Genomic DNA, 20,698 nt, shown 5'->3' on the forward strand with positions numbered 1-20,698 from the left:
ATACCTTTTAAACATATGCATACACACACACACACACATACACACACAGACGCACACATCCAAATGTGATTTTCTTACACAACAGTAGAATTTTACCATTTTAAGTTAGTGATTTCATTTACTTTTTGATTACTGGAGGGGAAATGAAGCCTGGTTGACTACACTTTCCTTTCTGTCTTTCTTCTCTATAACTGTTTCAAAATCAGCAGTTGGCTATGGCCATAATATCACGTGAAGAACAATAAATCCTTTGTGGTTTCTTGGTTCCTGTTTTTTGAGTTAGAATAGTTTCACCGTCGAAACCAGACTGAGAACATGTAGCACACAACTTGACCTTTGATGTCCCTAGCCTCATAGACCTGCATAATCTGTTGCTCAGAGCATCATGGTTGATGCATGCCAACTCCAGGAGGAGGAAGTGGGGACAGGGTGGGCATAACCCTTAACCACTCCTAACCACTTTCACACTCATGCACATTCAGGCTGAAAGCTGCACGTTCTGAGAAACATCTTAAGAGTTCCAAACGGTGGAAAGTAGGGCATCAGCCACATGAGCCAGCGGTCTGTGTTTTGGATCTCGTTATTTCTCTTTGAAGAACATGAGGCAAATCAACATTCTTTCCCAGTAAATCACATGAGAAGAATCTCTCTCTCTCTCTCTCTCTCTCTCTCTCTCTCTCTCTCTCTCTCTCTCTCTCTCTCTGTCTGTCTGTCTCTCTCTCTCTTTGTGTGTGTGTATGTGTGTTGTACCCATGTGCTGTGTGCTGTGGTCTGCACAGAAAGTCATGTGGAAACTTACTGTTCACTTGGGTGGTAGTGAGAGATTGAGCTTTTGGACTTTGGAGGTGATTAGGGCATGCGAGTAGGTGATGCTATGAATGTTGTTGTCCTGAGAAGAAATCTTGACAGGCCTCCCCTTTTTTCTTGCCACAAGAGGGCACATAGAATACGCCATATAGGTTCATGTGACTGAACAAACGTTCATTTGCTTCTCTCTAACCCTCCATCTCCTGCTGCCTGATATGCTGTCCCTTTATCATTATTTCTTAGCCTGGGAAATTACAAAAGGTCCACAAGAAGAACCAGAACTCAAATAGCTCACTCTCGAGAGTTCCCATTGTGACTCAAGTTGTAGCCAGAGGTTATAGAAGGAAAAACAAAACTGAAACAACTTTCAAACCTTGAGCTATGTCCTTGATATCTAGTAGAGGACTCACCTAACCAGACTGCTCAATGCCCTGACATGCTGCAGATTCAAAGAGGTCAAGGATTCTCTCAGTCTAGTTTCTCTTCTCTTCAAGATCTACACCATGGCCAAAGGTCTGCATATTCCACAGGAGTGTTTTGGGATGGTATCAGTAGCAACTGAAGTGACTTGAGTACATGTGATGTGCATCTACTTGGTCTGCTTGTGTGTGTGTGTGTGTGTGTGTGTGTGTGCACGTGCGCATGAGCGCACACGCATGCATGCATGCATTTGTGAGCAAACCGATGTGTACATTTTAAAATCTCAGATGAAACCACCTGGCAATCTAACCAATAGTGGAGAGGTTACCTTAAATGCCCTCCCCTGATAACATGATTGATGACTTCCTTGAATGCCACCCTAGAGCCTTCATCCAGTGGCTTAAGGAATCAGAGGAGGCAGTCACCCACAGGTAAAAACTGAACTGAACTCCTGGAACTCAGTTGCAGAGAGGGAGGATGATGAGCAAAGGGGTCAAGACCGTGCTGGTAAAACCCACAGAAACAGCTGACCTGAACAAGGGGGAGCTCATAGACCCCCAAACTGATAGCTGAGAGGCCAGCAAAAGACTGATCCCTACTGAACATTGGTGCCAGTGAGGAGGCCTCAGCATCCTTTGGAGCCTCAGGAAATATACCAGCATTCAACCCTGTCATTCAAATGGACTTTGGTTGCCCATTCCACGTGGACAGATGCGGTCTCCGCCTGGACACATGGGGGAGGGCCTAGGCCTTGCCCCAGATCATATGACAGACTTTGGAGATCCCCATGAAGGGCCTCACCCTCCTTAGAGAGTGGAGTGGGGATTTCAGGAGGCGTTGGGCAAGGTTGAAGGGGGGCTGGAGAGGAAGGGAGGTAGAGGGAGCTAGGATTGACATGTGAAGCAAACTTGTTTCTAAATTAAATTAAATAAAAAATTAATAAATAAAAATAAATAAAATCTCAAGAGTTCTACAATTTGAAGATATCTCTTACTGGGTTTATAACCTGAAAATACCCAGGAAGACTTGTATTTGGTCCCTCATACTGTGTTATAATCAGCATCAGCTTTTCTTCTAATTTTAAATCTGAAATGCTAGCAACAATTACAAACACAGCATTGATTTATTAACAAGCTCTACCCAGAAAGGAAAATGAACATTATCACATTAAAATGTCATGCATAATTTTAAAAAATATTCAAATGGGAGGAAAGCAATATTTTTAGATCATAGGGAATCCAGTCTGGCTTTCTCTCACGTATGACAAGGGAAAACCTAGAAGATAGGAATGAATGATTTGAATTGTGTTTATTACTTTCTAGACAGTTAAAAACAAACAAACAAACAAAAAACTACCAGAAGACGTGTGACCAATTCTCATTTTGTGTTTGTATTTTGGATAGCTTTTAGTTTTACTGGTTTCAGTATAATGTTTTTTGATCCATGATATCCTATAGTCTAAGAATGACTAACTGGGCATATTCAGAGAGCCACATGCCTTGGATGCAGGCCCGTCATGCTATGGTACATCTGCAGCTGGCACTGCTTGGGGTCAGTGGGTGGTTGTTCAGATCTGGTATTCCTAGGAACTCCTGCTGCCTGGGACAGACACCTGAATATATGTCAGTGGCAGACTTTCAAGGCATTGGACTCTGTAACTATGCAACTTGGAGAAATCTGATGCAATGATAGCAGGATACCCTGGTATGTCTGAGAGTCACTTGTGTTAATAAACCTCTGCCCCTATAGCTAGCCAGGATCTATGTTGCTGATCATGCATTCACCACCATTAGATGACTATAGTGAGATATCCACCCCACCTGCAACTGTAGAGAAGACCATGCCCGTTTGGGAGTGGTCATAGGTGAGGATGCTACAGGGAATGAGTTTTAGGTCTGGTTCCAGGAAGACTTGCATCTGGTCAGATCACATAGAGAAACCTACATGGATCCTTAGAACTGGAACCTGCGGCGGCTATCTTCTTCTTCTGTAAGTGACTTCTTCCTGAAATAAATGATATTTAACCTATATTTCAATCATGCCTCCACATCTCTGTATTCTCTAAAATCCTAGTTTTCCTCATTCTTATTTTCATCCTTATTGTTAAATTTCCCTGTATGTTTGGCAATGGAAGTTAAACTTTCTGTTCTGATATTAATGCTTAAGTCCTCCACAACAAACAAAAACTTTCCTAACGCAATTTTTGAACTCTCTGGAAAGATGATGGGGTCCCACTTCATTTAATTCCACTTGATTCAGTTTTGATACCTCTGAACTAACAAAAACCACCCTAAAACTAGTTTGGGACTTACAAGAGACTAGAGACAACTCCAGACTAGCTAGCTGAAATGGCGTACCTTCTTACTACACCCTGGTCAGAGCTTCAGATAAGTACTTCAATCAAGCATCTCTTGCCAAGCAGAGACTATTTACAATGTTACAGCTAGTCCTCACCAGACTTTTGTTGCTTTATTTTTTCCCCTACAGGATCCCATGGAGTTATTGTCATCCCATTTCAGCAGAAAGTAATCCTAAGAAAACAAGGCCCCTTTCCCTACCTGTGGCATTAAGAGTATTTTGGGTTTTCTTCTATTTTTTCTCTTCTCGCAAAAAAAGGGATAATTCACCTGCTTAGGGTTGGTTTTTAGCTGTTTAGGGTTGGGTATGGAAGGTGACCCTCAGACTCCGGTATTTCTTTTAGATAAGTTTAAGGGTATGGATGGAAAAGGTATGGTTAAGATGGTATATAGATAGATTAACATGCTCTCTAGTGAACTGCCTTTACCAAAGCCTAGCTGTAGATAAATTGTTAGATTATTGAATGTTAACTGTTTACGTTCCTCTTTCTGTTTATGATGTTTTATACACAAATAGAAAACTCTCTTGATGTGTATACATTTTGTGTATTGATGCAACTTAGGATATTTTATCATGTTGCACTTTTCAGTTCTTCCTGGAGTCAAGATATTTCAGTTCTACGTCTGTTATTGAGAATTATGTATATGTATATAGTTACAGTTTTTGAAGTCATTGTCCTGGTTAAATTATTTCAGAAAGCTTCAGGCATTGTACAACTGTGTTTCTGAGAATTACACACTATTACCACCCATGTTTCTTATCTACGAGATTAGTCAAACATAGATATTTCATCTTCAAACACTTCATAGATTGTAGAATGTGCCATTTAAATGTTTTAATAATAGCACTCTGTTCACATGAGACACAATTGCTCCAAGACACAATAGCTCCAAGCTATTTCTGAGAAAATGTTGGTCACCGATGTCACTCCTTCTGGAGTTCATTCTATGCTCTGCTAATGGTTTCTTAGGAAAAGAACTGCCCACACATCGACTGCTGACTTCGGACATTCTGTCCTACTGTGCTTGCAGGAGATAAAATTAGAAGACTGCTGAATCTTGCCACGTCAGGGTAAGACAGCCTTTCTACCTCCCTGCTGCTTCTGTGTTGGTCATTCAGATACTTGAGGCCTTAGCCAAAGCTGCTTGCCCAGACGCTGTTGTGAGACTTTGGGTGACTGTCCAGGTAGCCTGCTATTTCTGTCTTAGCTGCACCTTTTGGAAGTTGCTCGCATGTTCTTCCTGCCTACTCTAGTATTGTTATTCCCCTTCTCAGTTCTTTGATGAGGTTGAAGGTTAGACTGTCACAAGTATTGTTCTCTCTTCCTAGATAGAAATATTAGGTACAAGACTTAAACTTTCCAGCTTAGGACAACTCTATAGTAATCTGTGTTATGCCTTTACCCTAGGACTGGGTATATAGTTCTTGCGTTTTGCTACTGGCAACAGGTCTTAAGTGTGTTTGTTCTTACTTTTCCTCCTCCTAGAGCACACTTGATATTTGCTGTCTTCGTATATAGTTTTTATCAAGTCTAAATATTTTCTTTAGTCTAAAAGTGGGATGGTAGTGAGGTATCCACCCCGCCTGCATCTGTAGAGCTGACCAAACAGGCGTGGTCACAGGTGAGGGCCTGACAGGGAGTGAGTTTAGGTCTGGGGTCCGGGCAGATAACTCTCTCTAGCATCCGTTCAGGTCAGGTCACAGGGAACAGCCTGTGCAGATCCTTAGAGCAGGAGCCTGTAGTGGCCATCTGTTTCTTGTGTTTTAAGTGACTTCTCTTTGAAATAAATTACATTTAACCTACCTTTGAACCTAGTCATGTGTATCATTATCCGTGCCTCTGAAGATGACCACACGCCTTAGAATTCTGCAGAATTAAGATGTACTATTTGTATACCCGGGATAAATACTGGTCTGCTACCCAAGGCCCCATAGATTACCTAGGCCTCCTCACTGACACCCACATTCAGGGGGTCTTGATCAGTCCCATGCTGGTTTCCCAGCCATCAGTCTGGGATTCAAGAGCTAACCCTTGTCAGGTCAGCTGTTTCTGGGGGTTAAACCAGCCCAGTCTTAACCCCTTAAATCCCAGACTGATGGCTGAGAGGCCAATAGGGGACTGATCCAGACGCCATGAATGTAGTGTCAGTGAGGAGGCCACAGAAATCACTGGGGCCTTGGGTAGTAGATCAGTGTTTACCATGGTTTATGAATGATCTTTGGGAGCCCATTCCACATGGAGGGATGTTCTCTCAGCCTGGACACATGGGAAAGGGCCTAGGTCCTTCCCTGGATGAAATGACAGACTTTGGAGATCCCCCCAAGGAGGGTGTCACCCTCCCTGGGGAATGATGTGGGGATTGTGGGGGGGGCTGGGAGGGCTGGTGGGGGGGACAAGGGAGGAGGCATGGGAGAGGGAGCTGGGATTGACATGTGAAACATTCATATTTCTAATTTAAATAAAAACATACATTGAGGGGAAAAAAGATGCACTATTTGGTTCCATGGTCCTTGGCTTAAATCTTATCACTGGAAAATCTGGAGAGTTCTGCATTAGATGGACAGACTTTTGCTGCAGCTGAGAGTATGAACACTATAGAGGGCTGTTGTTTCACATGCTAGGGGTGTTCCAGTCTCTATGTGCTAATTCATTTCATCCTCACAACAGTCTTGTGAGACAAGCTGAGAGCTTTTCTAACTCTTCAGGACGCTCCGGGGTGGAAAAAATGGCTCAGCTGTTAATGGCTTTGACTCACCACTAACAGGACAAGAGAAGCCAATGATTGGTAAAGACAGTATAGCAAAATAGCAATTTTGGTCACAGTTTCCTCTGCTCCCTAACCACTGTGCTTCCTATCAGGACGAGACCTCATATATTAAATTCCTTCTCTGGCCTTTATTGTTGTTTGGAAACACCTTCCAAACATATGCCTTGGATTGCCACAAGGGGGCAGCCTTAGAACTCTGAGGAAAGATACTCACAAATTGGCCATTTGGAGTAAATTCAGGCTATCACCCTACAATCAGACCCAGGAGTGCCAAAGCCACAGGAATGCCAAACTCAGAGCCACCAATGAAACCATTACCTGGGATCGTGTTTAGAATGGGAACCCAGCCTTGGGATCTGCCTTATATCCTCATGAATCACAAATTGTAGAACAAATGCACTATTGCTTTCTCTTACCTAATACTTTCTTAAACATTAGTTTTTTTAATTTTATTTTAATGTCTATATGCTTTGAGGCCATAGCCCTGATACAGATTATCATTTTCAGCTGAGAATCCTAACCTATGAGTGAAGCACGAAATCCATTGTCAGCTTGCAGAAGAAATACAGAAGAGAATATCAAGTGCGCTTATTAGAGACAAGGTTTCTCTGTAAAGGTGGTTGGTTAATAATAATGCACAGTGTTCAAGTGCTGTGAGGAATGGTCAAGCACCCTTAAGTGCTTTAGAGCTGCAATGAGAGACATCTCCATATGATGCCTGTCACCATGGCAATGCCTGAGCTAAGAGGGACAGGAAAATGAAAGGGGAGTGGTTAATCACCAATTTCAACAGGTAGACTGCAGAGAAGAGGCCATGCCTTGCAATTTTGTGCTTCTCAGCAGGAGGAAAAACAAAATCCTGTGTGTCCACTAATTGGGAAAATCTTTTAGTGTCTTGCAGAAGGCCAATGGATTTCTGAGTTTAACAGAATATTTATTCCTACACTATTATAATTGGATATTAGTAAATGAACTCATAATGAAAGAGAAACTACAAATTGGGAAGTGTTTTCCTGCTGACAAGTTCTAATAGAACATACATTTGTCATTAAGACTTAATGCTTCCCAACACAATGAGCATCAGGTGGGCTCCTTCTTATTTCTCTCTCTTACCTTTGTTGGTTTTTAGGAATTCTACTGCTAGGAGAAATTGCAGGCTGAGCAAAAGGTAATGAAAGCTCTGAGTGGGGATGAGCTCAGCTGCTCAGCAGTGACCTGGACTGTGCAAGGTCCTGCACTCAGTAACCTGCTGTATGGTGACAAGAGCATAAAGGTGATGTCGTCTGTATGAGGTCAGGCTTAATCAGGGCTTTGCCCTTTAGAAAAGCAGAGGTTCTGCTCGGAGCCCGAGTCTCCCACTCTAACCTCTGTCACTGTTAGATTGGGAGTTCAGCAAGCTGATTCCTGCAAGACTAGAGATGTGAGACAAATTTGACCTGCTTTTGAGGAAGAGAGTAGAGAAAAACTGTTTCCAAGCAGATGTACATTTCAATAAAACACACAAGAAAACAAGGAACAGCTGTAGAGAAACCATGTAAATCAGCTCACAGTCATCTAGGAATTGGTGGTACCTTCTAGAATTGAAACAAAATTTCCTGAACCCATGGGACATGTTCTCAGATTAGCATGTGCAGGTGACATTGTCATCACACCACAAATGAGTCACCTGCAGAGTCCTGAGTATGTTTCTCTTCCCAAGTGTGAGACGAGTGACATTCAGCCTTCATGTCACTCTCATTCCAGATTTCTTTTTTCTTTTTTTATTTTTTGAGACAAGATTTCTCTGTATTGTTTTAAAGGCTGTCCTGGAACTCTCTCTGTAGACCAGACTGGCCTTGAACTCACAGAGATCTGCCTGCCTTTGCCTCCCAAGTGCTGGGATTAAAAGCATGCACCACCAACGCCCAGCTCCTCATTCCAGATTTTTGCATGAAATGAAATTTTGATCTGCTACTTCTAGATTTTTTTTACTATGAATTGTAAATCAGAGGGAAGTTGATCATAATGATTTGTGTGTATAAATGTATGTATGTGAGTACTTGCACTTACCTGGCCAAGGTCACCTCATAAGTAATGAAACTAGGCTCAGGTGGGAGGTGCCGAAGTACACCTGAGGTTGTGACAGTTTTATTGACAGCAATCACATTTTTTATATCTTTATCTGAAATGGAAAATAATGACAATTTCCAGGATCAGTACAGTTGTAATTTCCAGGATACAGTGAAGTGTGCGAGTCATGTGGCTACAAACGGTTAATGACTAAGACTAATTGTCCTCTCAAGCACTGATGCTTCCTTGACTACCAAGGGAACTTACAGAGAAACACAAACCAAACTGAATGCTTCACCGTCTGAATGAGTACATAGGTCTCTCAGGAACCGGAAGGCATATTGTGCCGCAGGAGGAATGGACTCTAACCTGAAAAACCTATGACACATACCTCTCAGGGCAACTAGGACAAGCCAACTTGCTCTGTGTGTGTGTGTGTGTGTGTGTGTGTGTGTGTGTGTGTGTGTGTGTGTGTGCGTGCGATTGCACGCATGCCCTGTTTGTGTAGGGATTAAGTAGGATGTATTCAAAGTATTTGACACAAAGCTAGAATCATAGTAAAACAACCTACTTGCTATTCAATCTACAGTAAATGTACTGAAAACTCAAGTTACCATAGCTGCAAATACCACTGATCATTCATTTCTTTATTCATTCTTTCACTCATTCAATCATTAGTTGACACCAAGGATCTGGGAAAGCATATGTATTCATCATATTCCTGTCTTGACTTCAGTCCACATTGGGAATCTCTTTGCTCTAACCCTAGATGTAATTGATATAAATCTGCACACAGAGCAGAGCAGTCAGAGTGGAGACAGACTGGAGATTTATGTAGAAAACACCTGGTTGTCATCCACACACTGCTCATTACCATAACCACATTGACACCCACTCATGCCCAGGGGATGGGAAGATTGACTCCTAGGATAGAGGAGTGTTCTCCCAACAGGAAGGACAGAGTCAGTGAAGAACTGCTCTGTTTGGACTCTGTGTTTAGAGAGTAACTAACACAACACGATACAAAACAGAGCAATGGTAAGGTAACTAGAGTTAGCAACAATAAAAGCAAAAAAAAAAAAACCCAGGAGCCTAACTAATTGAATTTTAGAATGTTAACACTTGGTAAGAGAGCATTAGTTGAGCTGATAAAACAACATCTTCACCTTCTGTGGGAGTTATAGCAATATGCACAGGAACACTGAGATGAATGGTTGGAGTATAGTGCCCTGTGACAGAGGGACTGCCAGTCTCTACACAGACATTCTTTTTAGGAGTGGTCTCCGTTGTATAGTAAGCCTGCCTTGTTTACTATACAGGACTCCCTTGTGGGTAGTGGTATTGATGAACTAAACTGTCACTTTAGACTTTCATTGGAGTCCATGCTTTTTTTTTAATGTTTTTATATGCAGTTGTATTAATCTCTTACCAACATCACTTGAATAATCTATAGTGATTCATCTGAGTAGCAATTATGCTGAATAATTTTGAAGAGTGTTAGTCTAGTTCTTACTTCCAATATTAATCATTATCCAGGTATTCCATTAAATGTCTGTAATTTATGCCATTTTTGTTAATGCACATCATATGTTTTCACTATAGAAATGTGCATGAAAGTGCTCACGTGTTTGTGTTTTATCATATATAGTATGTAGCTTTATATTACTACTGTAATTTTGATGTTTACAAGTAGATTATGAGAAAAAATGACATATCAGTTTACATGGAAATAACCATACAGATTTTCTATATATTTATCTCATAATTTTCTCCGTGACTTTATAACAAATATCTACATTCTTGGTGGCATCACACATCTTGGTTTTTCATCTTACATATCTGTAGGTCAGAAGTCAAGGTGGATTTTACTGAGCTGAAACCAGGATGTCTATTTCCTTTCCTGATCCAGTTTATAAAGGCCACAAATATATACGCATATGCATATATTTTTTTTGCAGTAGTGATGTTGTATCTTTGCCCTCATACCTTGTGCATGCTAGGTAAATACTCTGCTATTAAGCTATATTAATGACCATTACTATTTTATTTCTTGAATGTGCCAACATCTTCACTAACCGTATCTCTCTTCTGGACATTCAGGTCTGAGATATTTCTCTGATTTCTGCCCTCACTTTCTTCAAGTCTTGACTATAATAGCAACTATGTTGATCCTATTTCATGCATTACTTCTTACAATTCTCACATTCTCTGCTGTCACTGAGAAACATATTTAGCTAGCAGTAAGTGTATTTTTCTCATGTATTTTTAATCACTTTGTTCCAATTCATGTGTAAATACATTCAATTCAATTAGGTTCTTCTTTTACTCATTCACTGATGTGATAGCTTGTATATGGTTTGAATGTGGAGATCCTGTATAAATATTGAAGGGAGAGGATGCTTACAAGGTAAAAGCATCCATGAACTCCTGATGTTCTGAGTTAAAAGTGAATGGTTAGGGCTAACTGTTGTTATAAATGAACCCTTACCCTCAACCACTTGCTGGTTTCCTGTTTCTCATGAGATATCTTCTTCCTATATGTTCCCATGCTCTGAGATCCTTCAGTACTTAAACATCGTCAGTGGCCAGGACAAATAGGAATCCCCAGTCTTGGGAACTTCAGCCTCCAAACTTGGGTGAACAATTACCCTTTTTACTGTACATATTCAGTTTGCCTTAGACATTTGGTTAATGTGACAATAAGAACAGCAGCAATCCCAGATCTGTTACTAATGTATCCCAATGTAAATGAGTTAGACCGAGGGCCTTGTTCCCACAGTTTGTACTTGAGGATCCTTAAAAAAGAAGCAAGCCAGTCTTTTATCAAGGTTTATTTTATGTGTATTTGTGTGTATATGCATGAGTGAGTGCATGTGTCCACAGAAGCCAGAGCCATGATATGCTCTACACATGAGTGAGTGCAGAGTCATGGGTCCCCTGGAGCTAGAGTTATAGGAGACAGTGAGCTGCCTCATGTGGGTGCTAGAAACCCAGTCCAGGTCCTCTGCAAGCACAGTAGGTGCTCATGCACTTTTAACACCTAAGCTGTCTCTATCCATGGACGCCATCCTAAATCTAAACATTGCTGCATTAAAATGCATGCTCTGTGATGTACTTGCATCGGGGAACTCAGCATAGCAAGGAGACCATGAACAGGCATTCCCTGGGGAGGAATTTTGGGATCCACACTGAACAAGAGCTCTAGGAGATTTCTACAGATTCAAAACTGAACAACAGAGGATGCAGAAATTGTTGTCTAGCACACACTGCAGTGTTTTGTTGGACTTTTAAGAGCCACGTGGTGGTTTCTCAGGGAGAGAGTAATATATAGAAGCATTTATTATTATCTCCCTGCTCCTGGTCTACTTTAGATGTCAGAGGGAGTTGTAGATGAAAGCCAACATTTGTTATTGCTGGCGATTTTTTTCTGCTCTCCCTTTGTGGCTGGAGATTTCCACAGGAATTTGAGTCTTAGCCTTGGGATGTTTACATTTTTCCGTGTAGGACAACTTAGTAAATATTTTTGGCTTTGACAGGCAATGTAAAATATTCTCATACCAGAGTGCACATAGATCCATATCTATGGCCATGCAGGGAACTTAAGTCCAAATTGATCAAGGACTTCAACATAACACCAGTCACATTGAACCTCTTAGAAAAGAAAGTGGGAGGCACCCTTGAACCAATTGATACAAGACACTGTTTCCTGAACATAACACTGGTAGTATAGACAATTAGTAAATGGGACCTCCTGAAACTGAGAAGCTTATGTAAGGCAAAGGATACAGTCAACAAGATAAAACTGCAGCACAGAGAATGGGAAAATATAATCACCAACTCCACATATGACAGAGGGGTGATTTCGAAAATATACAAAGAACTCAAGAAGATAGTCACAAAAACACCAAATAATCCAATTTAAAAGTGGGCTACAGAACTGCATAGAAAATTCTCAATAGAGGAATCTAAAATGACTGAAAAACACTTAAGAAAGTGCTCAACATCCTTAGCCATCAGGGAAATGCAAATCAAAACAACTCTGAGATACCATCTTGCTCCTCTCAGAATGTCTAAGATCAAAAACACCAATAACAAATATATGCTGGAGAAGTTGTGGAGAAAGGGGAACACTCCTCCACTACTGGTTGGAGTGCAAACTTGTACAACTTTTGAAATAAGTATGGCAATTTCTCAGGAAAATAGGAATCAGTCTACCACAAGAGCCAGCAATTCCACTCTTAGGCATAGACTCAAAAGATACACATTCACATGACAAGGACATCTGCTCCGCTATGTTCATGGCAGCATTATTTGTAATAGTCAGAACCTGGAAGCAACCTAGATGCCCCTCAACTGAAGAGTAGATAAAGAAAATGTGGTACATTTGCATGATGGAGTACTATACAGCAAAAAGGAATGGAATCTTGAAATTCACAGGCAAATGAATGGAACTAGAAGAGACAATACTGAGTGATGTAACCCAGTTCCAAAAAGACACACATGGTATATACTCACTCATATATGGATTTTAGACTTAGAGCAAAGGATTACCAGTCTATAGTCCATACCACCAGAGAAGCAAGAAAACAAGGAGGACCCTAAGAGAGACATACATGTTACCCCAGAGAAGGGGAAAGGGACAAGATCTCCTGAGCTAATTGGCAGCATGGGAGAGGGGAGAGGGAGTTAATAGAAAGAGACAGGGAGAAGAGAAGGGGAGAGGAGGATATGAGGGATCACGAAGATTCAGTCAGGGGAAAAATAGAGGAGAGCAAGACAAGAGATACCATACAGAGGGATCCAATATAGGTTTAAAAAGAAATCTGGCACTAGGGAAAAGTCCAGAGAGGTACAAGGGTGACACCAACTAAGAATCTAAGCAATAGTGGAGAGGCTGCCTTAAATGTCCATCCCTGATATTGAGATTCATGACTACCTTATATGCCATCCTAGAGCCTTCATCCAATAGAGGTGGAAGCAGAAGCAGACACCCACATCTAAACACTGAGCTAAACTCCTGGAATCCAGTTGCAGACAGGGAGGAGTGTTGAGCATAGGGGTCAAGACCAGGTTGAAGAAACCCACAGAAACAGCTGACCTGAACAATGCAGAGCTCATAAACCCCAGACTGATAGCTGAGAAACCAGTATGGGACTGATCCAGATCCTCTGAACGTGGAAGTCAGTTAGGAGGCCTGGGTAGTCTATGGGGCCTCTAGCAGTGGATCAGTATTTATTCCTAGTATTACAAATGGACTTTGGGAGCCCATTCCCCAAAGGGGGATACTCTCTCAGCCTAGACACACAAGGGAGGGCCTAGGCCCTGCTCCAAATGATATGACAAACTTTGAAGATCCCCTACCTGGGGAGCAGAAAGGTAATGGGATAGGGGTCAGTTGGGGGGAGGGAAAGGGATCTACGGTTGACATGTAAAACAAGCTTGCTTTTAAATTAAACAAAAAATATTCTCATACTATAATTACACACATACACACTCACATGCATACATGCTGGCACACATGCACACTTTCTTTTTTTAATAAAGGTTAATAACCACAGCAGGCAAATTTATTTGTTCACACATAACATACTGACCAATGTAGTGTTTCTAGAAAACCAAAGCAACTTGGTATTTATAAACAAACCAAATAAATGAAACAATTTTATGGACTAGTTCACATGATAAAAATAAGAAATGCTTCATGTTAGAGGCATCTTAATTCTTGAAATCTTTTTATTTAGTAATTTCTGGTAAGGAGATATACCATAAGAAAAGTAATTTCACTGGCAGTGAGTTATGCATATATGCTACCAAAATACTCCTTTGCTTTAACTGATTTTTCACTTTATTTACAGATGAAGAAAAGGATCAGTGCACATGTCCTTGGTTTACCTCTATTAGCAACTACATGAAATGGCGTGGAATGAGTGCTTGCACACAATCTGTTGTTTGTAAAGGAGACTGGTTTGGGGTTAAAGGAACTAAGTTGCTTTTGGGAAGAGTTGAAGAGAGTCATCACAACTGATCATGATCAAGACGCCTGCACCATTACTTTCCATTCCTCACAGCACATTTATTACAGTAATTCCATTATATGGGTTCTTAGCATGAGCATAGTGTTACACAGTTTTCATACATGTAATCACATCCAAACCAAGGCCTAGTGCTGAAATTGTAAACATTCTCATCATATGTAGAAATAGTTTATGTATTAATAGTTTTGCTAATTGATCAAATTTGGAAGATAATATAAATGAGAAAGCCTATTCTAAATTGTGTAGTGAGCCTTGTTCATTAATTACATTTCTACAATGTTAAATAATGAGACAACCCTGTCCTATAAGCATGTCAAACTGTACGTAAAACATTACAAAGAAACAAATCTGTTAACAAAAGTATGTCTTGCAATACAGAACATTAGATTTTTAATATCTATTATGGTACAAAAATGGAAAGGGTAAATAGCATCTTTGTTGACAAAGTAGGAGGTAGCATGGTACACCACTTCATTGTCTGAGAAATACAACTGCAGTAAAGAATACTTCCTTACCACAAATAATTTCCAGGACTATGTACATATTTCTTTTAGAAATACTTGTTTAAACTAATCTCCCTCCAACTTTTTAGTATTTAAAAAACTGTTCCATGTGATTAAAAAAAAACACTTAACACTATCTAGATAGATAGTACTCTGCCCTATTTGGGTGAACAGTCTCAAACTATGAAGTACATGATATTTAATGCCCTAAAGTTGAGTAAATTTAGTTAGCAGTTCCTGGAATTATACAAAACACTAAATACATACCAACAAAATATAATGTCTTAGTTTTCTATGTAAGTGTGGGGAAGAAACAGAGCCTTGATTCTGGTAACACTGCAGAGAACACAATCTGATTTTCAGCGAGTCTGTCTGTAAACCTGTGTGCAACACTTACAGATGACTCTGTCAGATGTAAGACCTTTGAGTAAACTCAGTCAACCAAATTCAGCAAACCTTGAAAACACGTCTCCACCTTATATAAAATATATAGACCACTTACTGTCCTAAGTGTACAGCTTGCGCTGATGCCACTTAATTCATGCTCCCCCTTTTTCCTGCTTTAGTATTTATAAATGGATGTGGCTTACAAAAAAAGGACAAGAATTTTAAATTTACATCCAATTAAATTTTCTATTTAAAACATGCGCACTTTCTTAAACTAGAACCAAGTAATATCACACAGGCCTGTAAAATAACAAAATGCCAAGAAAGGCAGGCAAAGTGTGGAACTCAGTTCATATGATCAGTGTGCTGTCTCCTCATCGAGCCCAGGGCCAAGGTCTATATGGAAAGTTCTTTGATCTGTCCTTGTACTCAGGCTCATATGTAATGTCTGACAGTGTTCCCCATGAGAGAGTGCCGCAAAGAAGTCTCCTGTTTACTTTCTGGGCATAGGCACAACATCCTGACACAGGGCTGGTGGAGTTCAAATGGTGTAAGGCAATGTCTGCTGGTCACTATTAGGATAGGGAAAGCCACTTTGTGTGTCATCCCCCACCATGCTCGTTTTGTTCTTTCTGCCACTCCAGAATTAACAGCACTGAATTGATCCATCAGTCATTATCTTGTTGTTCCAATTATCACTTGGTATTCAAGCATCCTGGGCTCAGATTCAGAGCAAAGGGCATGACTGTGTTTGTATGTGTGAGGGAGGATGAAGAAAGATATGTAGAGAGAGACAGACAGAGACAGGGGAAGGAGATGTAATACTAGTTTCTTTGTTGAACAGTAGTTGCCTACTTGTAGACACCCAGTAGGAAATCTGCAATCGTTCCCATAATTTGTGTTAAAACCATCCTCATGTCTATACCCACATCAAACACATCAAATGTCACCTGTGGCCCTTATTCTCTATACCAGAGGCTCTTGAAGTCTTTTTCTCCATATTACTTGCAAAATTTGCATATGACCTAGATATAGTAGTATATAAATAGGAGTATAAATAAAACTTTTACTGATAATAAAGCGTAAACCGATTTTAATATAATTCTGTAATATATGCCTAACTCTACTATTTGTGAAAGTCTAAGTTAATTTGCATTCTGATAAGTGAATGTACCTGTTTATTTTTACATGAAGTATTAAATGTAAAACAAATCTCTAAAACTGCAGGATGTAGAGCATCTTCATTGTTTTTCAGAGTTCCAATACATTTTATTTTGTAACAATTGTGCTGAGAATGCTGCTTCACATAAACACTTAGACAAAATGGCAGAAGTGTGTTTAGGGACATTTCTTAAATTGCTGAAAATTCTTAACTCAAATATTCAGTAACAATATAGTCTAAAGATAGCTACCTTTATACTTATTCACTGAAGAATGCTGGTAGTATAATATTAGAAGTCTTTGTTTTATGTGATTTTGATATTCCTAGAAGAACAGAAAAAATCCTTTGTACAATAAAAACCCTACAGATTATAACACCCTGATCTTCCATCTGAGCATGTTTGATTTCGAACTAACTATCCTTGGTCGTGCATTCAGAAACCTGTCTCTCTTATAAGGAATTTCACAATTCCCACATTCAGTCAGTAATCCCTGAATGAAGATTTGATCTATGGTCAAGAAACTGTTATCTAAACAACTGCCTTCCCCTTACTAGCGCTCATTGTATCTTTGGAAGTCTCTTGATCCTCTTCTCTGAAAAGGCCAGAAGCCATCTTCTTGTCATTGTATGAGAGAAAAAAAAACAATTTGTTAAAATTTCACGATTTAATTTACCTTCATCAAATGCAGTCACAAAGGATGTTTAGACTTGTTGAATGGTGCAAACATAAGTAAGGAATTAATATTCATAATTGTCTAACCCACAAATTGGCCAAGAACAAATAGGCCAGTGGCAAAGAAGAAAGCCTTGAGCATGTACTTTCATTTTTCTAGTAATATTTCTCATCAATTGCCTTTTCAAACACATCTAAACTCCCTTCCATTTACCCTGAAACAGCCAAATTCCTGTTATTACAGACTAAAGGCAACTTTTAAATAAAGAAATGCAAAAGAAAGTAGTCACAACATGACTATTCTTTCTTTTAAAGGTGTGAACAGCCTTTATTTTTTGCTCTTTTAAGTTATATGTCTAGTATTTCTTGCTTTTCTGTATGTTTTCTCATCATGTGCATGCCAGAACAGGATTCTCTAGCCTGGGTCAAAGGACAGTGATACGAATAGGTATTACGTTAATATTTCCTTCATGCCCATCATTAATTACTTATCATTCATATCTTAGCCATTCTAATCTCTGGTTTATCTACACAGGCTCTTGCTATTGTTTATAAATCAATACCAAATACACAGAGAAAGGGAATTTCAAAGCAAAAAGAAAAATATCTGAAAACTCACAAAGAAATACAATCAGGAGCTTTCCTTAACACTGGAAAAGCGTTTGAAAGAATGATTATAACTGATAGGAAAACTAGAATTGGTTATATTTAGGTACACAGGCATTAAATTCACTGCAAGTAAGGTATTTAGTGATCATGGTCGTTTGCCTTCCTGCCTGATCTTACATGTCCGCCTTCAGCTTTGAATCTGTACTGCATGTCATTAATTCATAAAACATCTGTTCAATGAAATACAGATAACATAAAATTAAGGGAAGAAAGGGAGGGATTCTTTCCTCATACCCTATAATGTAATGGCTATGTGCCCTGCTCTTCCAAATGCAATAGATTTAAATTAAATAGGAAGACTAATAGAGTAATATGATTTTGGTTTATAAAAAAGCACCCTTGTACAAATGGATTCTAATTTCTCCACTTCCTTTTATCCTTATCTTTTTGATAAAAGTCCTCTTAGCAGATGAGAGATGATATCTCTTCATGGTTTTTGGTTTGCATGTCCCTAACAGTGACAGTTAGCATTTTTTTTCTATACCCACTGGCCATTTGTGTATCTCCTTAAATAAATAAATAAATAAAATCAAACCATGTTCTTGTCTTTCTGACATTTTTGTGTAGAGGCAGGTCTCTGTTCCTCTCTCTTTCTCTCTTCTCTCTCTGTCTCTATCTCTGTCTCTCTCTCTCTTCTCTCTCCCCTCTCTCCCTTCCCTTCCCCAGCCCCTTCCACTAAACTTTCCATGTGAAATAAAAACAAAACAAACCAAAAAAAGCAACCTTGATGATTCACATACCTTAAGACAAATATAGAGAAATTAATAAGTTCAATCAAATTAATATTTTTCTCTCTTGGTATATCTATATCATCTATTATCTATCTACATCTTCTTAATGAGTTGGGTGTGTCAGTTTCAATGTAGAATTCATGGGAACCCTATATTTTGGAGGGGAAGGGGAAACCCAGGTTTTAGTTCTAGATATCTGAAATACAGGGCAAGTTGACTGAAGGTCTCTTAACTATTGTCAGGTGCTATTCCTAGTACTTTGCTCTTTCTTTTCCCAGTATTGTCCTCATTGGCATATTTATGACCCTTTGCACACATATCCACAATCAATATCATCTCTACTAAGGCTATCAATGTCCTTTCCCTGGTTGTGACTCAGTTGACACTGTGAATGTGGACAATATTAGGGGGTCTGCTGCTGCATAGGAGGCTCCATACGGCTGTAGATGCTAAGTAGGCTTGGATGCAGGAGTGTATAGACTCAGACACAGCAGCAGTGGCTCCCAGGGCTTCACAACACATGGAGAGATAAATGGTTCTGCTGAAATATGAAAGCCAGAAGAGGATTCTCTAGCCTGTGTCCAAGGGCAGTATTACAAATAATGGTGGATGAAAGAAACATTAATGTAATATCTATTTGTAACACTGCCTTTCTCATCTCTGGCTTAAAGCCAAAATGGTTACACTTGAATTTCTGCTTCAATATGTAATTCCTATAAAAATTTTAGAAAATTACTTTCTCTTTTTTTTTACTTCAGATTCCACCTAGAAGACATCAGCGATAATGAAATTGTGTAGAGCTTGTCTTAAGGATGATATGAGTTCACTGTTAGGAAATATATATTGAGTGGTACATGGTGATAAATATAGACATTTGTTTAGAAAATGCTTGGCAACTGAAAATGATTTTGCCTCATGATACTGTTGTCCAGGTGATACAAGAATATGACATGATTATGCAAGTAATTAACTTGCAGGAAGTATACAAAACTGTAACTAGAAGTACATTTTAAATCTAGAAAAATGTTATGCCTAAAATATACACTATAGGATTTAAACTCACATATGTTTTGCCTTTTTTACTTGTGTGTTAAATTTGCATTGAAACTTTATTTTAATAGTCAATGATACTTTAGTAAAGGGTCCTAAATATGCCAATGAGGACAATACTGGGAAAAGAAAGGGCAAAATACTAGGAATAGCATCCGGTAACTTGCCCTGTACTTCAGGTCTGTAGAACTCTAACCTGGATTGCCCCTTCCCCCCAAAATAACAGGGTTGATGTGATTGAAGTTATAGAACTTGAATCTTCCGGAAGGCCAGAAAGAATGTCGCTGAGCCTTGTCTCTACCACTACTTTATTTTTAAGCAGTCACCTGTGCATACCATGTCCATCATCTCAGTGTGAGCCTGTTCAGATCAAGGCAAAGGTGAAGTCTTAAAAAAAAAGTGTTCACTGGCCAGGCAGTGGCATACGCCTTTAATAACAGAACTCGGGAGGCAGAGGTAGGCTGATCTCTGTGAGTTTAGGCCCACATGGTCTACAGAACAAATCCCAGTGCAGTCAGAGCTCTACAAACAGAACCTGTCTCGAAAAACAAAACTGAACAAAATGAGTTCATATAGCCCATTAAGCAAAGTTGTCTCTTCTGAAACCAAGGTGTTCCCAGGTAAACAAATGCTCGCCATGCTGATGTCCTCTTGCAAAGTATAATTGGAAAATGGTACTTAAAAGTGGATATCATATATACATGAGATGTTCATATGCCCATGATAAGCCTCCTCTTCTAACAGTAAATTTAAATCCAAATGGGAACAAATCCATCTATTATCTTTGATGAGCTCTAATTCTGTTTAAAGTGTGTATAGCATGCTGAAATACAGACAAAGGTTGTGTTTCTTATATAGAAGCGTTAAGTGGAATCTCTCTTCAGTGCCTTGTGAAAAGTTCCTCTGGGAACTTTGTAAAGTATTGAAGGCATTACTGAGTTTACTCCTTTATCACTCAAGACTTAAACAATGCTGTGATTCCCTAAGACGCTGTAGTATTTATTCATAGTAATGAGGGGCTCAACCCTGAAAACTGAAGATAATCCTCTAAGCTTCCAGGGACTCCTTCCCTGTCCATAGCATCCA

The 20,698-nt window shown here is 39.6% G+C and overlaps 1 long non-coding RNA gene across 3 annotated transcripts in view; it reads left to right on the forward strand.

The window, feature by feature from the left end:
* Positions 1 to 20,698, forward strand: part of LOC106022177 — a 139,567-nt gene that overhangs the window by 89,581 nt on the left and 29,288 nt on the right. For all 3 annotated transcript variants that reach the window (XR_005871955.1, XR_005871956.1, XR_001197208.2), the window contains exon 4: positions 4,556 to 4,656. This is a non-coding gene — a long non-coding RNA (uncharacterized LOC106022177). The remainder of the gene's footprint in view (positions 1 to 4,555; positions 4,657 to 20,698) is intronic.

Source organism: Mesocricetus auratus, unplaced genomic scaffold (assembly GCF_017639785.1).
Source record: "Mesocricetus auratus isolate SY011 unplaced genomic scaffold, BCM_Maur_2.0 Super-Scaffold_100030, whole genome shotgun sequence".
Taxonomy (NCBI): Eukaryota; Metazoa; Chordata; class Mammalia; order Rodentia; family Cricetidae; genus Mesocricetus; species Mesocricetus auratus.